This window comes from Thunnus maccoyii, chromosome 11, assembly GCF_910596095.1.
Source record: "Thunnus maccoyii chromosome 11, fThuMac1.1, whole genome shotgun sequence".
NCBI lineage: Eukaryota > Metazoa > Chordata > Actinopteri > Scombriformes > Scombridae > Thunnus > Thunnus maccoyii.
This window is the reverse complement of record NC_056543.1, coordinates 11,592,655-11,616,797: the sequence shown is the minus strand read 5'-3', so window position 1 is coordinate 11,616,797 and position 24,143 is coordinate 11,592,655. Positions and strand designations below refer to the sequence as shown.

The 24,143-nt window shown below is 38.9% G+C and overlaps 1 protein-coding gene across 2 annotated transcripts in view; it reads left to right on the top strand.

The window, feature by feature from the left end:
• stxbp5l (syntaxin binding protein 5L) overlaps nucleotides 1–24,143 on the top strand; it is a 159,788-nt gene that overhangs the window by 52,243 nt on the left and 83,402 nt on the right. The window lies entirely within an intron of this gene.

Sequence of the window (24,143 nt, the reverse complement as noted above, 5' to 3'; positions counted from 1 at the left end):
GTGGAAAAGGTGCTGCCTAATGCTACTGGGTTAGGGTTAGGGTTGGTAAGTGTATGCAGCAGCTGTTTCCTCCTGTCATGAGGGTTTTGGCGACAGACCTGTCTTTGCCCACCCCCTCGTGAAACGTTTCTTATTGCAAGGGCAAGGTACTGAACCCCAAAATTGCTCCCAATGGTTGCGTCAGCACCCTGTGTGGTAGTGTGCCACCATCAGTGTGTGTGTGTGAATGGGTCGATATGGCTTGTGGTATAAAATGCTTTGAGTGGTCGGAAGATTAGAAAGGTACTATATAAGTGCAGTCCATTTACCATTTACCATTTACAGGGGGTTAACGGACAATGGCTGGTGATGCGTGTCTCCGACCCCAGAGGGAACTGCTGTTGGTACTTCAGGCCCTAGTGAGTGATCCCTGTGAGCTTCTGGAGTGCTCCTCTCTGAAGGCATTGTCATTCAAGACAGCTTTGCTGGTTGTGCTGACCTCAGCTAAGAGAGTGAGTGAATTGTGTGCCCTGTCGGTTAGCTGTTAGCTGCTTCATGGGGACCAACGTGGTGCTACTCTCAGACCGAACCCCTTTTTTGTTCCAAACAAAGGAGATGATATGTTGTGGCAGGGTGAACGATTCATCGGGCTGTGTGAGATAGAAAGAAGGTTACGATATTGTAACCACAGTTCTTTAAGCTCAGTCGGAGCCCTCTACCTCTGGACCCTGCTGCTCCTATGCTGTCCGCTGACATGGTTTCAGGATGGGAATGGTAGTGAGACGCTGCCTTTTATACTGTGTGAGTCACACAGAATCAGTAGGAACGTCCTGATCAGCCGACTACGTACATCCAAATTTAATAGATTTATAGAATTAGGTTGCAGACATTAATAGTCTGCAGAGGATGAATCCTAATGACTTTGTTCATTCCCTGACTTTTCATCAAGTCCCACCAACAAAGTGACACAGAATTTGGTACATTCATAGTTCCAAGATGAGGAATTGGTGCTAATTAGCAAATTGGCATGTCAACACTAAACTAAGATGGGGACCAGAGTAAACTTGCTGCATGTTGCTAAACAGCAGCATGATAACATTGTCATTGTGAGCATGTTGCCACGCTGATATTGTTTATCTCAAAGCATCTCTATGCCTAAATACAGCCTCACAGAGCCGCTGGCTGTAGACTTGTTCTGTTATTTTCAAGGACATGTGTTCTTCACATACAATATGTTGCATGTCAAAACTGTCACAAATGCACCACAGAAGATTAAAGCACATGTAGTTTTCCTGAGTGTCCTTGGTGAGCGCAGGGAAGGTATTGTACATATACATTTGGTCATATAGTGTAATCATAGGGTGTAAAAATATAGGCGCACATAGTATATTTACAATGCATGTACATATATCACAGCCAGTGGTCCTCAGTAGCAGGGCAGAGAATGGCCCTGACACCACAAGAGGTCAATTCAATTCAAGTTAATGTCTTTTATAATTTTATTTGCTTGGCTCTGTCTGTGTCCACCCCGTTTTCTGTCAGAGCTATTTACTACTCACCATGTCAGCAGCTTTTGAACACCTGAGAGAGCTCTTATTGAGTGATTTAAAAACAGGATATACACTATTGAGTGATAAAAACAGGATATACACAGCTGTAGATGAATCCCAGACATCATGCACAGATTAAGCCTAATGCCCAGGACACAGCCCGCATGAGCCATGCGTCTCACACGCAGCTGCAGCAGCGTATCATCTAGAGAGTCAGCGTCTCGCCTATTTTTTTTATTTGACATGTGCGGTTCTCAGCAAAAATAGGCAGTGAATCTGATAATCATGTTGACATCATACCAGCAACATTACACCTTTCACTATAGTTTCAGTGTCTATATCTGTAGAATATATCACAGACATGAAAAAAATATAGTATTTCCACTGCGGGTCAGCCTGCGTGGAGCACTCCGGTGCAGGGAGCCTCTCTGGCAGGGAACTCCAGCGCGGAGAGTCGATGACACAGGGAGCTTATTTTCTTGACTCCTGTTCGCTTTCTGTGATATTATTCAAACCGGGACTCCTGCGTGTTGTTTTATCTGCTTCCAGACAGAGATTTGGTGGTGTTGTTTTCCTTATTTGTTGTCAGTTTCCCTCCTGACAGTTAGTTTGGAGGTTTGTTTGTCGTGTGTGTTTGGCTCATTTGGGGAACTCGGTGTCATCTGGAGGGATTTTCTTCACCTAGAGCGTTGACAGTGGGGGTTTAACTGGAGGAATAATCAATATAATCAATAAAAAAAAACCTGTCCTGTGTTAGGAGGGTATGTAGAAAGATAGGGCTGGCAGTAGCAGCGCCTCAGCGGCAACACTGTCTGTGTGGACACCGCACATGTGCGAGCCGCAGCCATTCAAGCTACACACACGCACTACTCGGGTAGAGGTAGGCAGTGTGTCCCAGGCGTGAACAGAGTTGGAAGCCTATCACACTGACAGGCACAAATATACACACATACATTCTGGTAGCCTGATAAAAGACTGAATTTCCATTTTGTTACAACATTATTCAGTCTGACTGTAACTTCTTGTAGGGAACGGACTTGATTTTGTGCACACCACTCATTAGTATCGGGTGCTCTGATGTCTTTTTCAGTCACCAGTGAGGCAGTATTACAGTTAGCAAGCGTATACATAACAGCAATGCTGTCAATACAAAAGTGATAATTCCTGAAAAAGTGTCTTGACATACAAAAGCAAAATAACAGATGAGCTGGAGTCAATATCCACAACACACAATAAAGATTTCTGTTTGAGGGGCTGTAGCAATGCACAAACTACATTCATACACGTGTTAGTCCCCCTCACGTACACAAAATCACAAAAAAATCTTGCAGTAAGAATTATAGTTGTATATTTTAATTTTAAAAGTTGCCCCGTAGACTGTTTTGAAAGGTATTAATGAAATGTACACACTGAGGCAGAAAAGTGATTATGGGTGTGTTACCTAACATTAGGTTTAAAACCTTGCTTAAGCTCTTTGTAATACCCCAGCACATCACAAAAGTGCCTGCCTAAAGTTTATTTAAGCTTATACTCGCAGTTATAAGAAATACATTTTCTGTTGTTCGTTGTTTATCACCACCTTATTCCCTCTCTTTCTCACATTTTTTTCTTTGCAGACAGACAGTAATGATTCATGTTTGCAAATTCCAGCTTTCTTTTTCTCTATACCCTCCTCGCTCTCTCTCTCTTTCCTTTATTTTCCCCTCATCATTCTCTTACCCTCCATTTTATTGTTTGCCACAACACCTACTATTTCTCTCTCCTTCCAAATCCCCTCCATCCCTCTCCCCGTCTTTTCATTCCCCTTCATTTGATTATGTTTACGATAGCCATCATTATCTTCCCCTATCCTACCCCGACTGTCACCCCCGTTTTCTTTTTCTCCACACATTGTCTCGCCCTTGATGGGGAGGCATTGAGGCAGGCAAAGAGGCAGGCTCGGCTGGGCTATGGGTCGTAATGATGGTGCTGGCTTCTATAAAAAGCCTGCAGGCAGCTGAATCGATATCTCCTGTTGTCAAATTGCACCTTACCCAGAGAGAGTGACAGAGGATCTTGAGGTTCTACTGGCTGCTGCACTGTTTGTGAGCATTGCGTGCGTGCGTGTGTGTGTGTGTGCGTTGAATCTGTGTGATTATGAGTGTGTTTCTCGAGTGGGAATGCATGTACCCTGGCAGGCTTTCGCCACAACAGGACCTTGTATTAACTGCACTTATTCTTTGGAGCAGAAAATCTTTCTGGGCTTGTCATTTTGATCTTTGACAAACAGCTCAATCCTGCTTTTTACAGGCCTGGAACATACATACCCATGTGGCATATAATATTGAAGAGGCCTGTCAAAAGAATATAAATGTTCCTCTGTTTGTGCAATGTTCAAATAATTTAATTAGCAGAAATATCTTTTATGTACACGCTTAGCTGAACTTGTGTCGGCGGGGTAATCAGGATCCACTATTGTGACTTAGGGATGCAACAATTATAGAGTTTGATGGTACAATTATAGTCTGAGGAAAAATCAGTTTCATGATTATTAGGCATTAATTTATTTCACAATACTACTGATGGATAAAATCACATAAGCATGTTTTGTTTTGAAGAGGGAGCCTAAGACACATACTTCACCAAGGATTCTGCAACAGTGGGTTGAACTGCAGCAGCACCAGAGGTAGTCTTAGGCTAAATATTAATAAGAAAAATGAAAATAAATGTATAGTTCATTTCTAATATTTGAAATATAGCATAGTATTAATTAACTTTATTGATCCCCTGGGAGAAATATTACCAATGTAGGTAATAAACTGAAATGTTTTTATCATCACCTGTTATCCATGCCTATTTTTGAATTCATAAATTCATTCAGTGACTTTTCTTTCGCAAGTTTAACAAATTGGAGATCCGTCTTCTTGAACAACCCCCCGGCCATTCTTTATGTATCCAAAATACTCCCACACTGACAATTAAAGGCATTTTGGTGAACACAGCGCGTCAGTGATGGGTCCTCAGCCATTGTCAGAACACTTCTCGTCTCCTTTAGCTGAAGTCGCCCCTCTTAAGCATGAATAAGGGACTGGTTCCCGTGACAGCATGTGTAACTTTGCGTACCTGAACTTGTTGCAGGATGGCATTTTAAGCTGGTACTCCAGGTTTATTTTGGTTCTGCAGCTGAACCTCCACCTGCAGTCTGCTGGTTGGGCCTATGGACTCTTGAGTGAAAACAGAAACACTTGGTGTAGGTGAGACTTTATCCCTACTGCAGTGCTAATAGTGCTTTCCGCGGTATGAAAAGAAAAAGGTGTTTTCCCCAGGGTCAGCTTTGTTGGGAATTGTGGTCATAGAGAGTTCAGGGGAAGCAAGCCATGTCTGATCATCTGTGCCTGATAGAGCTGATTTGTTGAGGAAGTCTGTGGTGTCTGCAAATGCAAATTCTGAGACCGTGACTTATTTGATAATCAGCAACCATAAAAATAAACTTTCTTTTCCAACCCTTCCTCAGATTCAAATTCAGCTGAAGCTTGTGATTCTCTATTGGGTCAAATGAGGCCTCTTATGAGCCCACATACTGTCAAGTGTGATTTATCTATTTAATCAGTAGTGTTTATGAGGGAAAGGCCCTCACTTTTATTAGAATTTATTAGTCAAACCTTTATCAATGCTGCATTTAGGCAGACTTTACATTTTCAGCATCAGCTTTCTTTTTCCTTACCAGAAACCATTAACGCCTTTAGTTTAGACTAAAATAGATCTACTAATTACTATCTGCTATTAACACAAAACATGAGCATATGCATGCATGTGTGTGTTTGTGTGAACAATACATGTGTTTATCTCTTAGCACCATAGCCTGGCATCAAAAATACAGTACAGTTTAATATGGATAGAAAGAGCAGAAAAGTACAATGTCTTCACAAGCATGCAATGCCTTCAATGTTCAGTGGTGTGTATTCACTTGTCAGATACTGTACATTATCACGGTAATTCTGTTTGCTTATTTGCTGCTACACAGTTATTGATCTGCACTGACGGTATTCAAAGTCAAACTGCACTGACACTGTAAATTTCTCTTTCTGTTTTATTATCTATTGAGTGTGAGCTGCTCAGCAGGTGTGCATCGGATCATTAATTTTACATTAACATGCTGAATCCTCATTGGCCGTTCTATCCTTTCTAGGAAATCTTTGCAGTTGTGCAAATATTCAGCTAATTAGAAGCTTTGACTTTTTAATTATGTTTTCACTTATTTTATTTTTGAATGCAAGTTATTGTGTTGCAAAGCATAAGCGATGCTTTCTGAGAGAGTAAACATTGCTTATGGATATTGTGACAATATGGAAGAGATGATTTGGTTAAACAGTCATTAACTGTTGAGTAATGGGGACATTTGGAAATTAGAATCAGATAAACAGCAACCCAACACAACAACACGGCATATATTTTGTTATTGCATTCATGCATAGGAGCTGTGGCCACATGCGGCAACTGCTGTCATCATAGGTTTTGGCAGTACTGGATGGATGGAAGCATGAAAATATACAGTATCTGCAGTATGGAACTGAACTTGTCTTTATCAAAACTTGAACGTGCCTTTGTATAAGAACTTTATTCTTGTGGTTCTTTAACAGATTATGATGAACAACTTACAGACTTAAAACCTGGCTTGTTTAAGTGCAGGAGAACTGGTTGGCTAATATAAAGTAAGTACACACCAACATCATTTCAGCTGTTAAATTTTCCCACCTAGTGATAACTTATTGAAACAGAGTTGCAAAAGGCTAAAATAACTGAAACATGTATATATGTAGTAAATTCAAAACAAATGAACAAAATTATGATGTCACTCTTCCTACTATCAATCATACTGGCATGCATTACTGCCTGCCACAGTGTTTCTTCTCATACTATCACTTAGAGTTTGCCTACGGCAGAAATTTAAGCCCCTTTTACACAGCCTGTTCAAGGCGGGAATGCTGCGGCTTCATTCTGCTTTGCTGTTCTGTATAAAAGGTGGAGGAGTTGCTCCGCCAGTAAGCTGGCTACAAAGGTAGTCACAGAGCCCGATTGACTGCTTGTGTATTAGGGACAGCCGGCACGGTGTTACGGGGAGCTGATGCTGTTGTGTTACACGTCACGCCTGTGAATCTGGAACGCCGGCATACTATGTAAAAGCACACACGGGGGCGGCATTATGATGGCTTTGTTTGGTTCAGTGTAAAAAAGTAAAGGCAGCTTAATGACGGATCTTCTTTACTGCTATAACGCGGGATTTCTGTATAAAAGAGCCTTTAAATTCCACACATTGGGTCTGTAATCAGTCACTTGTGCCACTTTTTACACAGTTATTATGAAGACAATTTTTGCCTTAGGCTTATTCAGACTCTCTCGCTCACTGGCTAGAAAGAAACCTCAGACTAGTTCTTTTGCAGTCGTTTTCTTTGACCTGCAAGAATCTCTACACTGCAGACATGTTTCCAGCTTCTGCAGGACCAATTTTATTGCCTCAAAGCAGGTTATCTGCAGGTTAATTACTCACTGAGCTGCTCGTTAGGATGCAGCCAAGAGTGGTCAAATGGTGCAGCCTGGGTGTGTATGTATGTGTGTGTGATTGCTTATAGCCTTTCTTGACAGTGTTGTAAAGCAGTGGCCCACATCACTGGCATCTGATGGATATTACATTTTCCTTTAATTTTATCATTTTAATGGCAACACCAAAGTCAGTAGAATTCATTTCATGGCAATCCATCTGAATGTTGTTATATTTCAGTCTGGACAAGCCGCTGACCGTCCAACTCACCCACACATTGCCCAAAAAAGTCAGTTCTTGTCAGTGTAAAAACATAACAACATTAATGATATTATTGTTATTATTGTTATGAAATTGAATCAAACTTAAATGTCAAGGTATTTGGCTATGAAAACATTAAAGCCCTCAAGATTATATGTGATATAGAAATGGAGGGGGGGAAACGATGGAAAGGAAAGTTAAACATTGAGGTACGTGCATTTTTGTATAGGTAGCTAACATTAAATATTTATCGTTAGCTAAATGCTAGCTCACTGTGAGGATTAACAGTAATTTAACCACCCGTCATTTCCTTATTACATTGCATTATTACATTGCATTGCATACATCACAAGTTTATTGGAATATTACATAGATTTTATCACCATTGCAGTAATAAGTGCATATACTGAAGATACTGATCTTTTGTTTAGAGTGTGCCAGTGGATATCTGGCGTAGGCCACCAAAATAGATCCCAGTGCAACCCCCCAAATGAGATTAACAACAATAACGTGTTTGCCAGAGGAACATATTTGTTCCTTTAAAACATCAATTATGGGGCTCAACTAAAATCTGAGAGAAGGGAAGAAGAGAATAGTTATCTTCTCATGAAAGATTAAACCTCCACATGGAAATCACCTAACAAAAAAACCATGCTTTGGAAAAAGTAGAGCTATAATTAGAAAGTATCCCTGGGGCTGTTGTCCTTTCTCTTCAGATGAATATCTTCCCTTTCTCTCCCTTCCTTTTTATTTAGAGATCAGAGGTAAGGGTCAGCCACAGGTCTGAAGCAGTGGACATAATAAGGTGTCTCTGATTTGTTCAAGGACACAAACAAGGACGTCTCCAGCACTGAGTGTTTGAACTCAGCTCCTCCTCCTCTGATAACGATGAAAATAATAATAATCTCTTTCAGCGATGTCGTCTTGCTGCCACAAACTTACTTTTACAAATTGCTTGCATTGACTGTGTGGGTGTTGCCAAGTTCACCTGCTGTTTTTGTTAAGTCTCGGGAAAAATGGACTATAAATCAGTTCTTTTCTCATACCAACAAAGCAGCTCTGTCAATCATGGTGAGCAATCAATGTGGTTGGCAGGGCAGAGAAAGGTTTTCAAAGGAAAAAACAACTTTTCTACATTGTGCACAATGACAAAACGTTCATACACAGCACCACAAACGCAGAGGTTCTGGTTTAAAGTCCTGTGTGGGTTATATATTCTGAGCTTAATGTTGCCAGACTTACAATGCATAATGACCCACATAATAACATAATAATGAGAAGCAATAATATTTAATAATAATTCTGCTTTATCACATCATATTGCGATCAAAAATGTATTTCAAGAATTAAAAATATAACATAACTTTTACCGGACAAATTGAAAAGGAGGTCATAAAAGGATTATTGCCCCCCAGGTGTTTTTGGATGAGACAGAGAGCGAGAGAGACAAACAGAGAGAGAGAGAGAACAAGAAGATTGTAATTTGAATTGTCTCTGTTTTGCAGCAGCTTGTACACAAAATGTCTATTGGCTTTGTGATGTGGTTCAACAACATTTAAATTTTGGGAGAAATTCTGAATATTAATGATTGGTGGCAAATCAAGACCTCACATAAGACAGAAAATGCATTAAAACACTAGTTAAAAGACAACGAAAAGGAAGATAAAATATAAAGTAGAAAAAATGAAATGTAATAATACTATTATCATTAAACTACTACTAAAATATTAGTCATGGCAAGTAATTAAAGTTATGGTGCAGTTACAGTGCAATTATGAATATCCCCAAGTTTAATAAAGGAAATTAAAGTGCAGTTTGGGAGGTTAATCTATCAAGGGCACAAGAGAACAAGGGGATTTTTAATAATATGATTTCATTCTATAATCTCACAAAACAACTGGCATAGTAATGACTATTCAAACTAAAAAATGTGTTTTAAAAACCAGCTGATATGTAGAGCTTACCTCTTTTTTCCTTGCAATGGAAGAGGCTGTTGGCCGAGAGCAGATGTGCTTCAACATTTTAATCACAATGATGTGAAACAGTCAAACAGCCAATTACACGCACACATCTTTAAATTATGAGAGCCTGAGCACAGCAGATGCCTTCTCTCGCTGCTCGCATCAGACGAGACCAGTGTGAAGAGGCGTGTGTGTGTGTTTGTTTTAAGATGTATTCACATATACTTTATAACAATCAGATTTTTGGTGTGTTAGATTTATTTGTGACACATGAAGTGATTTAATTATATCCGTTCATATATTCATTATATTATCGGGATATCTGGATTGTTAATTATTTAGACGTTCACACATTGTTTAACAGAATCTGTCTTTTAACAATTGAAATGATCCAGCAGCAAAAACAAATAGGAGTTCTACCTTTCAGCTGCCCTCTCTCTGTTTGCTGTGAGTATTAGCTTACATGTAATACAGAGGAAAAGCTTTTCTCATGAGTGAGTACTGCTTGTCACCATGGTAGTCAAAACTAATAAGAGATGCTTCCATGCCATAGTTAATACTCTGTCCCACATGTCACAAAATAAACTTTGGGGTGTTACAGTGTGCCAGTGTGTGCGACTACACTGGAAATAACTGGTGGAATGTAAAGTTAGCTGACTGAGAATGGCTAACAACTTGACACCTTGTATTATCTTTGGACAAGCTTGTTATTTTGGCACCAACAATCTTGGCCTTGCACACCCACTTTCTCCTTGAACATAGATTGTCTAAACAGATTAGTGACCGTATCAGCAGCTAACGGCAGCAGCTAACGGCAGCAGCTAATGTCAGTATGCCACAGCAGTGTGCATGGTTCGCCTGTAAGACCAATAAGAGAGTTTTTCAGGGAGGTGTCTTTTATTTTTCTTGCAAAACCAAAAACACAAGGGCAAAAATGGATTAAACTGTGTGTTGTGCTATGTTGTAATCTGCCAGTACTCAAACTTGGCTATCTAGCCTACTATCTACAGAAGTAACCTCCTTAGCTAAAGCGTAGCATAACCTTAGCTAAATGCTTACATGTATGCATACGTGTTATGTTACAAACATCTCTGTTTAGTACTGACACAGACTGTAATGCAGAGTGTGTGGGAGCCACTACCCACTGTTTAGCAGAGTTTACTGGCTTTGTCTTTCTCTGTATTGAATTTGGGGAAGTTTACCCAATACATTTAATTTGCTCCATCCTGCAATACATGAACAGGTGTTTATTTAAATTTCAATCAATGAGGATGCTTACTTGCCTTGGACTTTGTTTTTTGTTATCGTGTACTGCATGCAGCAATCAAATCATACTGAAGACCCTTTTGCATAGTTCTATTTCAAACAAGTAAGCTTTAAACATTGCATCAGTAGGAAATGCACTATGACCTACAGAGGAAAATAATGCCAATGTCTTGCTAACTGCAGCTCATAACATCTGCCAATCAGTGTTGTCATTTCATTCAGCTAATTTGGCAATTGCGGCTAAACTGAGAAGCCTACTTTTGGCTATTTTTGTCTGAAATCAGGGACTCATTTTTCAGAAATAGGTGAATATTTTCAGTGTCAAATTTTTCGTCATTATCATGTGCTCATCTGCTGTTATGTGGAATATGTTGTTAGATTTGGAGTGAACTTGTTGATGCTGTCTTTATGAACCTCTGCCATTGTTAAAATTGGTCGAGTATGACCTTTTACAGTAGTCTTGACAACACAGACATGAGTGAGTATGAACAGGAAATAAACACTGGATTATCTGTGCATTTTATTTTATCTGTACAGGTTAGTAAGTTCATCGTAGAGTGCAAATGTAAAGAGTTGTATACAGTATGTATTAACACAAACAGCCAGCCAGCAACCCAAACAAACACACATACGCCATAACACATGTATGCGCACATTCACTCACTCAATCCACATACACACCTTTTTCTGTATCCACTCTGCTGCGAGATGTTTATACTCAAATCTAAATTGCCCAGCTGTATCCCCACTGCTCCTCGAGCACTATGAAACACATACAAAACAATTATACACCTCCCTTAACACACATAAACATACACAGACAAGGAGAGGAACAGAGATGGAGGCAGGGCGGCAGTAATTGTGACGAAGGATAGATTTTGAACACGGATGAGGAGAGATAGAGAGAGGATGAGTGGATAGCGGACCAATTAAATTGAGAAACCAGGTCTCATATTGGGATCAATTCAAGAGAAAAGCACTGTGGTGTGATTTTGAAGAATTACATTGCTTTGATCAACATTCAGCCGTCTAATGTCAGCCATTTGAACTACAGCTGAGCCCAGAGTATTGAAACCACTGCCTGTAGCAAAACATGGATGTAGCATCTGTAAAGCCATCCATTTTCTGTAACATTTTTAAACCTGGTTTTGGGTTTAGTACTAGCCACCATCTTGGGGTCAGAAAATCCAAATTTGGGTGAAGAGGAGGGTGCCTGGGTGGAGCTTAGTGTGAAATGTCTGTCAATAAAGCAAACATGAGCCAAAACAATTTTCTTTAAGGCTTGATAATGTATATCCTTAATGGAACAATGATTCTCCAGCCTCTCGCAGCCAGTGTAAGAACTGAAACCAGAACAGAAACCGATTCTCGATTGAATGAATAGAAAAAGGGGGCACAATTTTCAGTCTCTTGCTCCAGTATACTGTGTGCCAAACCATTCACTGGTGTCCTTAGTCGACTGAAATACAATATGAAACATAACTGCCAATTAAGATAAATCGTCCGTAGCAACAGTGGGCATCAAGCTGGAAATCTGACTACTACTACTACTATTATTAGTCATATTTCTATTATTATTATTATTGTTATTATTGGTTTTGCTGTGCTTCTCTGTGTCTCTCTCTCCCCTCTCTCCTCTGACTTTCTCTGTCAACTCAACCGGTCAAGGCAGATGGCCACCCACCTAGAGCCTGGTTCTGCTTGAGGTTTCTTCCTGTTAAAGGGGAGTTTTTCCTTGCTGCTGTCGCCAGGTGCTTGCTCACAGAGGGAATGTTGGTTCTCTGTAAATTAAAGATTATAGTCCAGACCTGCTCTCTGTGAGAAGTGCCCCGAGATAACGTCTGTTGTGATTTGGTGCTGTATAAATAAAACTGACTTGACTTGTTTAATGCTGCAGAAAGTGTTGGTCAGCTGGTCTTGTGTGTTACCGCTAGAGTTTGCTGCTCCTCTGTGCTGATGTCAGTCTCAGTCTGAATGACGGAGTAGAAAGTATTCACCATATACTTTGTGTTCGTCTCGCAAAGGTTATTATTTAGTTATTAAATCAAAACATGCTTGCAACTGCTGCCTTTTTTGAAGATGAACTACAAGATAACGCACGCTGTAGACTGTCCGGGTGCTGCACTGCCCTTGCAGTTGAGTTGTGCCTTTTTTCATCAACATCATGTTATTAATTAACATTAACAAAGTCGATTTTTGACATCTGTGATTTGAGGCCGAATCGTCCACATCTGCATTGCAACGCATCTTAGAATCAACAATCTCTGTACCTCTAAGCTTAATACACTCCAACTTTAACTTCACCACTCAACTGTGATGGTTGCTGGGGATGGCCAAATGGATGTGGATTATATTTGATTGGAGTAGACTCACACACTGCAGTGTTTGATTGATAATGTCGCCAAACCTAAATCTCACAAAAACACTGGTTCTACAAAACCAAAACAATTATGAAGATGGAGCTTTTTGTCTCCACAGTTGAATCCTGAAGCCCTTACACCCCAAAATATGGTTTGTCCATGCTCACTGTGCACACTAGGTACAGGGTCTACATTTAGTGTGTCTGCAGCCTAAAGCAGCAGTTCCTGTTTGTAAATTCATTCATTCATTCATTCATTCATTCATTCATAAACATAATCACATATCATAAACTTTATGTGATTGTGCAGCACTGAAAAATCTCACAGCTCTGCTCAAGTCAACCATACAAAGCATAAGAATATTGTATGATGTAAAATATTGCAAGTGAATGTAAAACACAACAAAACAAAACCACCACCAAAAAAAAAAAAAAACCCAACCCCAATCATCCGATTCCTCCTTTTAAGTGTGACATGCTGGTCAGAGAGGACACTTAGAAAGTAGACAGAAATATAAATTAGATAATAGTCAGTAGTAGAGAAACTGTGACTGAAATAAATAGAGGCAGATAACAGAGTTCAAGAAATGTTAATCCAATATTAACACTGAATCCAGGCTCAGGTGACAAACAAACCCTTGAGGGATTAACAAAACACAACAATTGTGCTGAATTATGCAATTTTCAAAATGTTGGGACTGAGAGCTAATTTCAAAGCCCTGAAAACTATGATTAAAAATATCATCATAACATTTTCTAATCACTGAGTTTATCTCAAACATAATTGTGATTGCCATTGTTTAAACCCCACTCACACCATCACACACACCCCAAATAAAACGATATTCAGTGGGAAGATGCATGACTTTTACTTGATTATTTATTGCAGGTACAACAAGATTTCTTCAAAAGTAAAATAAAAGAAAAAGCAGTAATCACAGTGAAACAGAATAATGGGAGTGTGCTCTTACAATCACAATCTCTGAATTATTCAATGAAACAGTTTTGCTTTACAAAAACACATTTTGGACCCTGTTGTTTTGTTCAATCTTTCCACTGATTACAACATATGGCTTATTTTAGTTGCGATATTCTAAGCTTTTACCCTGAACAGTCCACACTGCTTCTGGATAGTGTAAATAACAGACATACTAGTGTCCTTCCTCTGTCAAATCATCATTCACTTTGTTTTTTCAATAAGACATACAGTATAAGTGGTGTGGAGTTGACAGAACGGGGATGAAGGTGCCAGGTGAATGCAGAGAGGTCTGTCACGTTCTGTGATTCAGCTGTCAGGGGCTGAGAGGAAACCAGACATGGCAGATTACACCTGACTGGGTACATGGCTCAGCCCACAAAGACAAGGCATTATAAGTCTTTCATAAAACGTGTCTTTGTCAGTCTGTTCTATGGTTGTGGATTCAATTATTATTATAGAATTATATATTATACACTGCATCAATACCTTCCTGACCTTTATTTTTTTCTGTATTCTTGAATATCTGTTTCCACTCTCAAGTCCAATGTCACTGGCAAGTCATTGACTCATTTCATCTGATTCAGTGAGTGCCAACCACAGTAATTAAATATTACACAAAGGAGGCGTTCAAGTTTCTTTTTTCTTTTTTTTTTTTTTTATTCACTTAGTCATCATTATCAACGTCAGCAGATATTCTTAGCTCTTATATACTTGACAAGAACTTGAGCAGAGTTGTGGGCTGTAATTTGTTCTCAGTGACGTGCATTCAAGTCATGAAACTTAATGGGTTTATGATTTCAAAAAAAAGGGAAAAGATTCATGTATCCGTAGCTGAAAACGATCAGTGCTTCAGGTTGGATACAACAAAATTGTTTAGGTGAAGTCAAAGAGCATTGAATTGCAGTTTATCTAATGGCTACTACTGTATATACCGGCTCCATAAAAACTGTTAAATTCTCTCAGAAAAATTACAAAGTCAACTGTTTTTTCCACTCTATAGTTAGACTCTCAACAGTTTATATGATGTACAATGTAGACCTTTATAGTAATATTGAAAGTCATTGTTCTATGCAGGGTGAAAACAAATTTAATGGAACTTGTCTGCTAGTTTTAAGTTACAGTCAGCTTTATCCCCACGTGTGGCCAGATGTATTTGACCGGAAGTAAAGGACTCTACAAAGCTCCTCATGTTTTGTTATGGTGTTTGTCTGACAAATATCATACAGATGAGGGTCCTCAAATGTTGATTTGTCATTGAAAGCAGCTGATTAGCCTTTCCTCATTGTATGCCGGACTTGAATGTTTACATGGATAATTAAGGCATGAGCATTTTTAATCAACTTGCATCGATGCAGTTAAAAATTTCACCTCCCTGTCTCTTTAATCTTTGTCTTCGTTTGTTGCCATTGCAGAGCAAACAAAAGCACTTGCCATTGTTTCCTTTGCTCTATTAACGGACTTACTGTATGTGTAGTCCTCCCTACTGAGATAAATACACACTCATGTTTAGAGCCTATTGTGTGCAGCTCTAAATTCAATTGGAATTTGGTTAATTTGGTTGTTTATCCACAGCAAGTTGGTATAATTTATTGAAAATTGCAGGGTTTTAAAAAAAATGTATTGGCTTTTTTTTTTTTAATCAATGCAACTACGCACGTTTTATTGTCTTAAACCAGCAGGTGCCAAAAATATCCCTCCACCCATACTTTTATACACTTTGATAAAGCAGATCAAGTTTGACCCTGTGTTTATTGATTATGCAGCAGCAGTTCTTCAAACAGCACTTACTATGACTAACATTTTGGTGAAGAGCATCTCGAACCCACTTTCACACTATAGTTTGGTTTTATTGTAGCTGATCAATTGTAACTGTTACATTTAACAAAAATAAAATACACTGAAAAATCAATTATATGTGATCATATTCCACAGAGAATATGATCCTTAAATAAGAAGAGCTGTTTGTTGGTTAAATGTTAATGTATGCCGTAACTGATTTAACTGTTGCTCAAGCTACAAAGAAGAAAACAACCTCCGATTTTAGAAGTGATCGATTGTGTTTCCTCCACTATGAGGTGAATATAAGGAGGATAAACAGAAGATAAAGACAAGCAAAGCTAATCCAGTTGATTCACAGCACTGGACATGATGTTATTTCTCTTTTTTAGCTGATGATTCTCAATACAAAAAGTGAATATGGACCGAGAACACAACAGAACACATACGTTGACACAACAGATACGCCACTGAGTAACATTGTAACACCTCACTAAGACACTACAACATAATACTAAGACTACTGACTGATACCATGATGTTTTCTACAAAACGTCACCACTGTAGTTGCATCAATGGGCATTTTTTTGTTGTATCTCCTTTTTGTTAGCTTCATTAGCACCCAAACACTTTAACATATCATTTTATGGAGGGATCAATGCTTTAGTTAAGTTAAATTGACAAAGGGTTCGTTGTTTCTCGGCATGCATGTGCAATTCTGTGTGTATGATCAGAGATGCTTTGCAGAAATACCTCAAACTTAAGAAGCTGTATGAATGTTTCAGCCATGTAGCCATTAAGATGTTTTGGAGACGTGAGGCCCTGTTTGTATGTGTCAAACAGCATGTGTTTTAATTTAAAATCATTACATTTATTGGTTGTCAATTATTAGTTTTCAAATCAAAAATCGCCAAAACACAACTGACAAGTCCAGAAATTTCTCATCAGCATTCTCTGCTGTTATCTGACAGCAATACAGTGTTTGTCTCCCGTATGGATGTAGGCGACTTCACCTTCACATCAGCTTTGTGTTTTGACAGCGTCATACGTGTTTTGATGCCGGTCTCGAGTGTGATGAGAATTTGAATGTGATGTGTACAAAGACTCGCCTGTCAGAGAGAGAATGATGCAGACTGACAGAGAGATGATTTAAGTCTGTCGCCAACCATTCTCTTTCAAGAGTGAATCACGCACGCACACACACACACACACACACACACACACACACACACACACACACCAGCTCCTCTTCCTTGACTGGACTCAGCGACAGTTATTGCATATTAATTAATTCCCCCCTTCAGACAGTCGATGTTTATTTTGACCAGGACCACAGTCGTTCCATGACCGTATTGTAACCATGACATTAAAGGTCACCCAGCCTTAACGAAGTTGTAATTTTAATCCAAATCATGATCTTTGCCTGAGCCTAAGCAAATGTTTCTTTGTCATTACAAAGGATTAGGTTTAATTTGGAGGCCTTTGTGGAATTTCCTCCCTGGCGTAAGTTCTCTCACAACACAGCCAAAAGCAGCTCTCAAATTCTCCGCACAGAAACATTCACATAGCAAGCTTTTAAACAAAATAGCAAGAGAGACTACAAAAACACAGCCAGCAACATTTTATATCTTGTAAATAAAAAGAATATCTGACCTCAGAATAGACTTATATAGATTAATAATATTATCCTCTGAATCTTGACTCCTTAGCTTTAGTGAAAACAGACCTCGCAACAATGTGTGTTTCCCCCGAGTCACTGAGATGCTGGCTTCAGTTCCTGCCACATTGGAACAGTTGTTTCTTTAGGCAACCGAAGTCTCTGCCTTAATCTGAAAACATATCTCCCACTCCACAGGTCAGAACATGCTAAATCTCATACGTGTTAAATTTTTATGTGCATCTTTTAAATGATTCTGATGGTACAAGTGCTGTCTATGCAGTAAATTACATCGGTGTAGGCTCGTCTAACATAAATCTCCCGTGAAAGCACCCACTGTGATAAGCCTAACACATATCGTCAAGACTGACACTTTGCAACACACTCACAGGCAGCCACCTCTGACTTGTTTTTATTTATCCTTCAGTACTGGAATTCACACGCTGTGTGGCTTTTAAATTGAACGGCTCCAAGTAAAACACTATTCAAAGCAAAAATACATATAGACTGCTTGACTAAGTGGACAGGCCTGTTCTTTGTGCTCAGTGTATTGCCATGGGTCAAAAAAAAAGATTTTTCTCCCAGTTTGGTGGCTCAGTGTGGGCGCATGACTACAAAAGGCATTTCTCACCCATATAAGCTTGAAAAATTTTTGTTTGATTTTTCCATTTCTTTTTCTTACAGAGGCGGTTCAATTGATTTGAGTGAGTAAAGTGTGAATGAAAAAGAGATGATGATGGAGTAAAGGGTTGAAATCAATTGTAGAATTTCTATTTGATGGCCTCTTTACAACAACAGTGGAGCTCTGTGTGTGTGTGTGTGTGTGTGTGTGTGTGTGTGTGTGTGTGTGTGTGTGTCCATGAACTTTCAAAGCCACTACGTAATACTAACACACTTACCTGTTCAGATCCTTTTCATTATCATTGAGTGTTTACTTATAGCCTGCATTCACTTGGCATTTCACACAGAAAACTGTTGGTTTTTCAGCATCCTAAAGGAAAAATATTAATTCATCTCAAAATTAATAGAGCCCCCCATTGTCTGGAATATAAATGAGGATAACAATCTGTCATTATAGCACAGCTGATCCATGTAGGTGATTTACCATGAAGCATCTCAGCAGGTGGACCAGACAAAATATTAATTAATTTATTCATATACGAATGCATGATTTAAATACAAGAAACAGGGACCTGCAACGTGTGTTTGTGTGTGTGTGTATCTTGTCACTCAATAACACATAGAGCAGACTTCCCCACACACACACTGTACAGCTGTCTGTTTGTCTGGGTCATATGCTTTAGACAATGTCCTCTGTATTACCGTCATCAAATCATAAATTTGATTTGATTAAAAGTAACTGTGACAATCAAAAGTTCACCTTGGACAAATCTTAGGGTTCTTTCCAGTAAGCATGGAAGACAGTACATCATATCCAAAGATAATGGCTGGCAAATTATCAGAATTAAATCACGCAAATGTATTTAACAGAACCAAACAGATTAGGGAACTATCAAGTTAACTAAGCCATAAATTATAAGCAGTGGACATCATAAAGAGATTTACATGTATTGAATCAGATTCTATGAAACAACAAAAACTTGTAGCAGTAGTTTAATATCATTTTATTTACCGTTTTACAAACTAATAATCTTATTCTATTTCTGCAAATACTTGTTTATTTGGGTATATTTTACAACAGTGAATAGTTATTTTTTTAATTGACTGAAATTTAACTTTGCTTAGGGGCCTGGGCAACATGTTGAACTGTGAACTGTCTGAGTCTTTCCTCTCCAGTGCACCTGCGATCTGCAGCCTGGTTCAACAATTCAACATATCAGTCCACGGCTGCTGCTGCTGCTGCTGCTGCTGCTATAGATGTGATAAGTCAGTCTAGCAAGACTGTCTAGACGTTTCTGCCCTGTTGGTTTCAGAGTACATTGTGAAATTGAAATGAGATGTGCACACTCTGCTTACTAGCAGTCTGTTGGATTTCTGATTGTGTCATAGGTGGTGTGTATTAGGCAGCAGTGGAAGGATCCAAATGCAGACTATAGAGGCAGACAGGGACAGTTCAGTGAGTTTATTTTCAAAAGGGAAGATACAAAAGCTCACAGGCATGGGTGGCGAGTCCAAACAGCATTAGTATTAAATCCACAGAGTTGCAGGGATGAGATATGGAAAAGTCCAGACAGGCAGGAAAGCAGGTGCAGATACGATACGGGTCCAAGCTCGAAAGCACTGACAAATAGCGACATGACAACAACGATCTGACAAGGAAACAAAGGATCTGGGCCCGTATAATAAGTAGGTGACAAAGGACTGAGTTGCAGGTGAGGAGTGGGCGGAGTAGGCCAGGTAACTGCAGGAATGATGAGAAGTGTGGAACAGGTGCGTCGATGGGGAAAGGAGGGAAAGGCTGAAAGGATCTGTTTGATGACTTGAGGGCGGCAGGTCTTGGGAGTTGGAGGAAAGTACATGACCTGAGAGAAGTGAGCAGGGACTGGAGACAGAGACAGAGCAATGCAGAGATGAGAGAGTGTGGAAGAGAAGGGATGAGGAGCAGATTGTGACAGATTGAGCCCTTTTGCATATCTGCTATATATAACCTATTACTGAACACACCTAGTGTTGTCTATGTGGAATCCAAAGTTAGGTGGTTTTCTAAAGTTTTCTTATAATATAACCTTTTTTTTTTTTTTACAGATTCAAAACAAATTACTGCCTTCCTTATCTAGAAGCACCATGGCAAAGGATTTGTTTGACAATGTCTATATGTGGATTAATCTGATCTGTGTCCACACTGAAATGCAAAAGCAACAAGAAAACAACAAAATCTCTTTTTCCTCTTCGTCTCTCAGCCCGGTTACTTTGCTGAGTCTCAGAAGGTTAAACCTCTGTTTTGTGGCCTCCTACTCTCCGTGGTTACTCATATTGCAGTTCATTACAGCTGTACACATTTTTTTCCTCGCTGACATTTTGTTCTCTATTTCTGCACTGTCAGCCAACTGAACAGATATTTGATTGTGGCTCATAAATGTTACACAATCACCTTACAAGTGGGTAGCTTTTGATGCCAAGTGAGGTGAAGTGAAATCTTAGTTTGGAGAAAGAAGTGAAGGGCAAACCAGTCACTTCAGGAACACAACTACATTTTATGTGCACGTGCAATCATAACAAGGAGAGTTGGGGTTTTTAGGGTGTGGAGAAATAAAGGGACATAGCACATAAAACTTCTCTAAACTATATAAAATGATTAGCTAATAAGAAATAGCAGAAAAGTTGTCTTTCATTTTGATGAAAGTAACCAAAAAAAATTGTAAGGTGTAATGAATAAGTCATTACTTTGCATTAATAAAATGTACTGAGACACCCATTTATCTGGTTTACAAATTCTGACAACAGCATCGTGACTGAAATGTCTAAATAAAGTGGTTTATGTTTACACAAAAATGTCCAAATGAATTGCAAAGACACAACAGGGACATTTAATTCATTGCAGGACTGGTTGTTTGTGGTTAAGTGATGTACCTCGAGCAGAGTTGGCAACTTTGTGAATTCTGAACAATCTGTAGTGATTAAATAACTGCTCCTGTGCCAGGTCCAGTTGGCTCTGTTTTCATGTTGTGTTATTTCCCCCTCCTTCTGATTTCCACCTGTTTGGAAGGATATATTTGGCTTGTACTTCCTCTGGTAGCTATACCTGTTTCCCCAACCAAGTTGCATGTATTAGATATAATTGCTAATCACAAGCATATTGGTGTACACATGAAACACAGTATTCTTCAGCATTCTCCTGTAGTATAAGGATATGTTTAGTAGATGTTAGCAAATTACTAGGAGTGTATAGTAAAATAAAAAAGAAACAGGACATGATAGGATATTAAAATCATTGCCATCTCAGAACTGTGAGAGAGTGCAGTTTGGCTATTATTTATATTGTGCAACAGACAGATTTCAACCCAGTAGGTCAGTTTTTTATTTTTCACAGTGACGTGAAGTCGGAGGGCTTTCGGGCCATGTTACTTTTCAGAAATGTAAAAATTAGCCGAAGGGTTTGTTTGCTGGATTACGCAACCAAGCTGGTACAGCTACTGGGTGACAACCTTGTACAGACATGTCTTTGTATTTGTTGTATGTATTTGTTTATCTTGTACTCCATTTTTATTTGTGCTCTAGAAGGGTGATATAAATTTACTTTACTTACTCATTGGAGCTCCTCTGCTCTTAGCAACATGTGTGAGAACAGCTACGTGAATTTATAAACTCAAGAATTCAAGAATTTTGAATAAGTGTAGTTTATTTTTGTGCTAATTTTAATGAGATAGTCATATTTTTTTTTAAATCTGATCAATTTTGTCTTTCATAATGCCATAATTATGATTGATTTGATGTGATTATTTATTTTGCAACAGTATTAGGTCTTGTATTAAGGTAATATCTGGCCACTGACATTCTGTAAAAGACAGATGTTCTACATGTATGTTCCAGAGATGCAAACTCCTCATCTTTTGGTGAAATTTGCCGTTTTGAAATCAAAATAGGTCACCAACGAGATTCGTGTAGATCCAATGAGGATTTTTTTGGAGAGGGAGGCTGATCGGATTGGATACAGAAGTGGTTAACTGGTGACACAGAGTTCTTTTCTTCACTTCATACTTGGTTTATGTTGTTTAATGCTGCAGTGGGTGTTGGTTACTGCTGATCGCTGCTCCGCTTCGCAAATGTTAGTCTCTGAGTGATGGCGTAGAAAGTTCACAGTATACTTAACGTTTGTCTTGCAAAGGTAATTATATAGTCATTAAATCAAAACATGCTTGCAACTGCTGCCTTTTTTGAAGATGAACTGCAAATAAGAGTGCGCGCTGTAGACCGTCTGGGTGCTGCACTGCCCTTGCAGTTGAGTTCTGCCTTTTTAACATTTAGAAAACTGACTTTTGACATTTATGGCTCAATTCAGAGACAGATGGATGGATGAATGGATGGGTGAGTGGCCTTTTGAAGCATCCACATCTGCCAAAACACATTTGGATTTTTGTATTCTTACAGTTTAAATGCAGATCCTGAGCAGGATACTCTTTTTATACATGAACCAAAGTGACTTAATGCTATGGGCTGGAAAAGTGAGTGCTGCATTGAACTGCAGATCAGTGTATTGATTCCTTTTATGTGTTTTATGTAGGGTTATTTTACCCCATAATGGCTGCTGGAATTAGTTTTCAGGCAGATGCAGATATACTTAAAAGTAACTAGAAATGAACATGTAAACTGAATATCTTTACATGCAGTATTCTCACCTTTTTTACCCTTTACTTGTTTGCATCCCTGATGTTCACTGTTCTGATTCAGGCCTAGCAGTTTATGAACCGTATAAAAAAAAAATACAACAATGCAGTAAGATTGAAGATGACGTCATTATGGGTTATGGCAAAGGTTGGCATCATTGTACCTTGGTAAAAACAAGGTTGCATCCAAGTTAATCACTGATTTAATGCATCACCCATTGAGTCTGCTAAGTAAATCAAACACACCTATGTTTTTATGCAACCAACAGGTATATGCTGGGTCTGGCAAAAATGCTCCTTCTACATTAAATTAGAAACTTCTAAATGCTCAAAATGTTTGGAAACTATTTGAGGAGTGCAGTGGGACATTATGAGAGGTTTTGAGTTGACTGGTTATATTATGCATAATCAGTCAACTCAATTATGAGTTACTCAATTATCGTATTATGAGCATGAATGAACAGGAGTTAAACGTAGTGCAGATTGTGGAGGACTTTGCAGTGCAGTGCAGGGCTCACACAATTCCTTTCAGACAGGTGAGTACAACAACAAACTCACTGACGACTGCAACTCACTCTACAGAGGAGAATGTCAACCACTGCATTTCCTAGCAATGAGGCATTAGTGTGTGTTTGTGATCCAGGTATTCCTCATGTTGTGGGGGACAAAAAGCAAGTCCCCTTAATGTAAATCATTCATTTTAGGGGGAAGACTTGGTTTAAAGTTAAGGTTAGTTTAGGGTTATGTTAAGGTTAGGGTAAAGGTTAAGGTTAGGCAAGTAAGGTTATGATAAGTCTCCAGGAAATTAATGTAAGTCAATGTAATATCCTCTGAAGTGATGTAAACACGGCTGTGTGTGCATGTGTGAAATACGCTGTGACTAAACTGTGCTAGCCCTCTTGTTACTTTATGTGTTTGTGGGCTGCGGTCAGGTGGAGTGTATATAGTCCGTATGTGTGGTCTGCCTTGGTGATGCTTTATTCTGCTGTTAATAAGAAGTTTGTTTTTTCTATTCAATTAATATAGCTTAATAATGCTTGTTACAACCACAGCTGTGTCCTTAGCCCTTTTATTTATTGTACAATAAAAAAATAAATATATATAATTTTCTGAGTTTCTTTCTTGATAATCAGTTGTTTGCACAGGCTACAAAGTGCCTGTCTATACAAAAGTAATTTATGATTCAACTTAATGGTCATTTTGGAGGCTATAGTTTAAATTGTATTGTGTTACACTGATAGCTGTTTGTGATATTTAATCTACAGTCACTGATATAAATGGAGTAGACAAAATATCAGAAACACCTTTATTTTAAGAGCATGAAATTATAAATGCTGTATGAATGAAAATAGAAGGTTGGACACTTATCATTACAATTCAAGACACAGCTAACTCTGATAATGGCATGAAATTAAACAATATTCATTTCTAAACCCCTCTGAGCCTTTTTGTGACTGTACAGAGAGGATGATTTGTTCTGGTGTACTACAAAGCCAGGTGCACACGTGTTTTGCTCCTCACCTGTGTTTGTATGGATGTTCCACTCAACTTG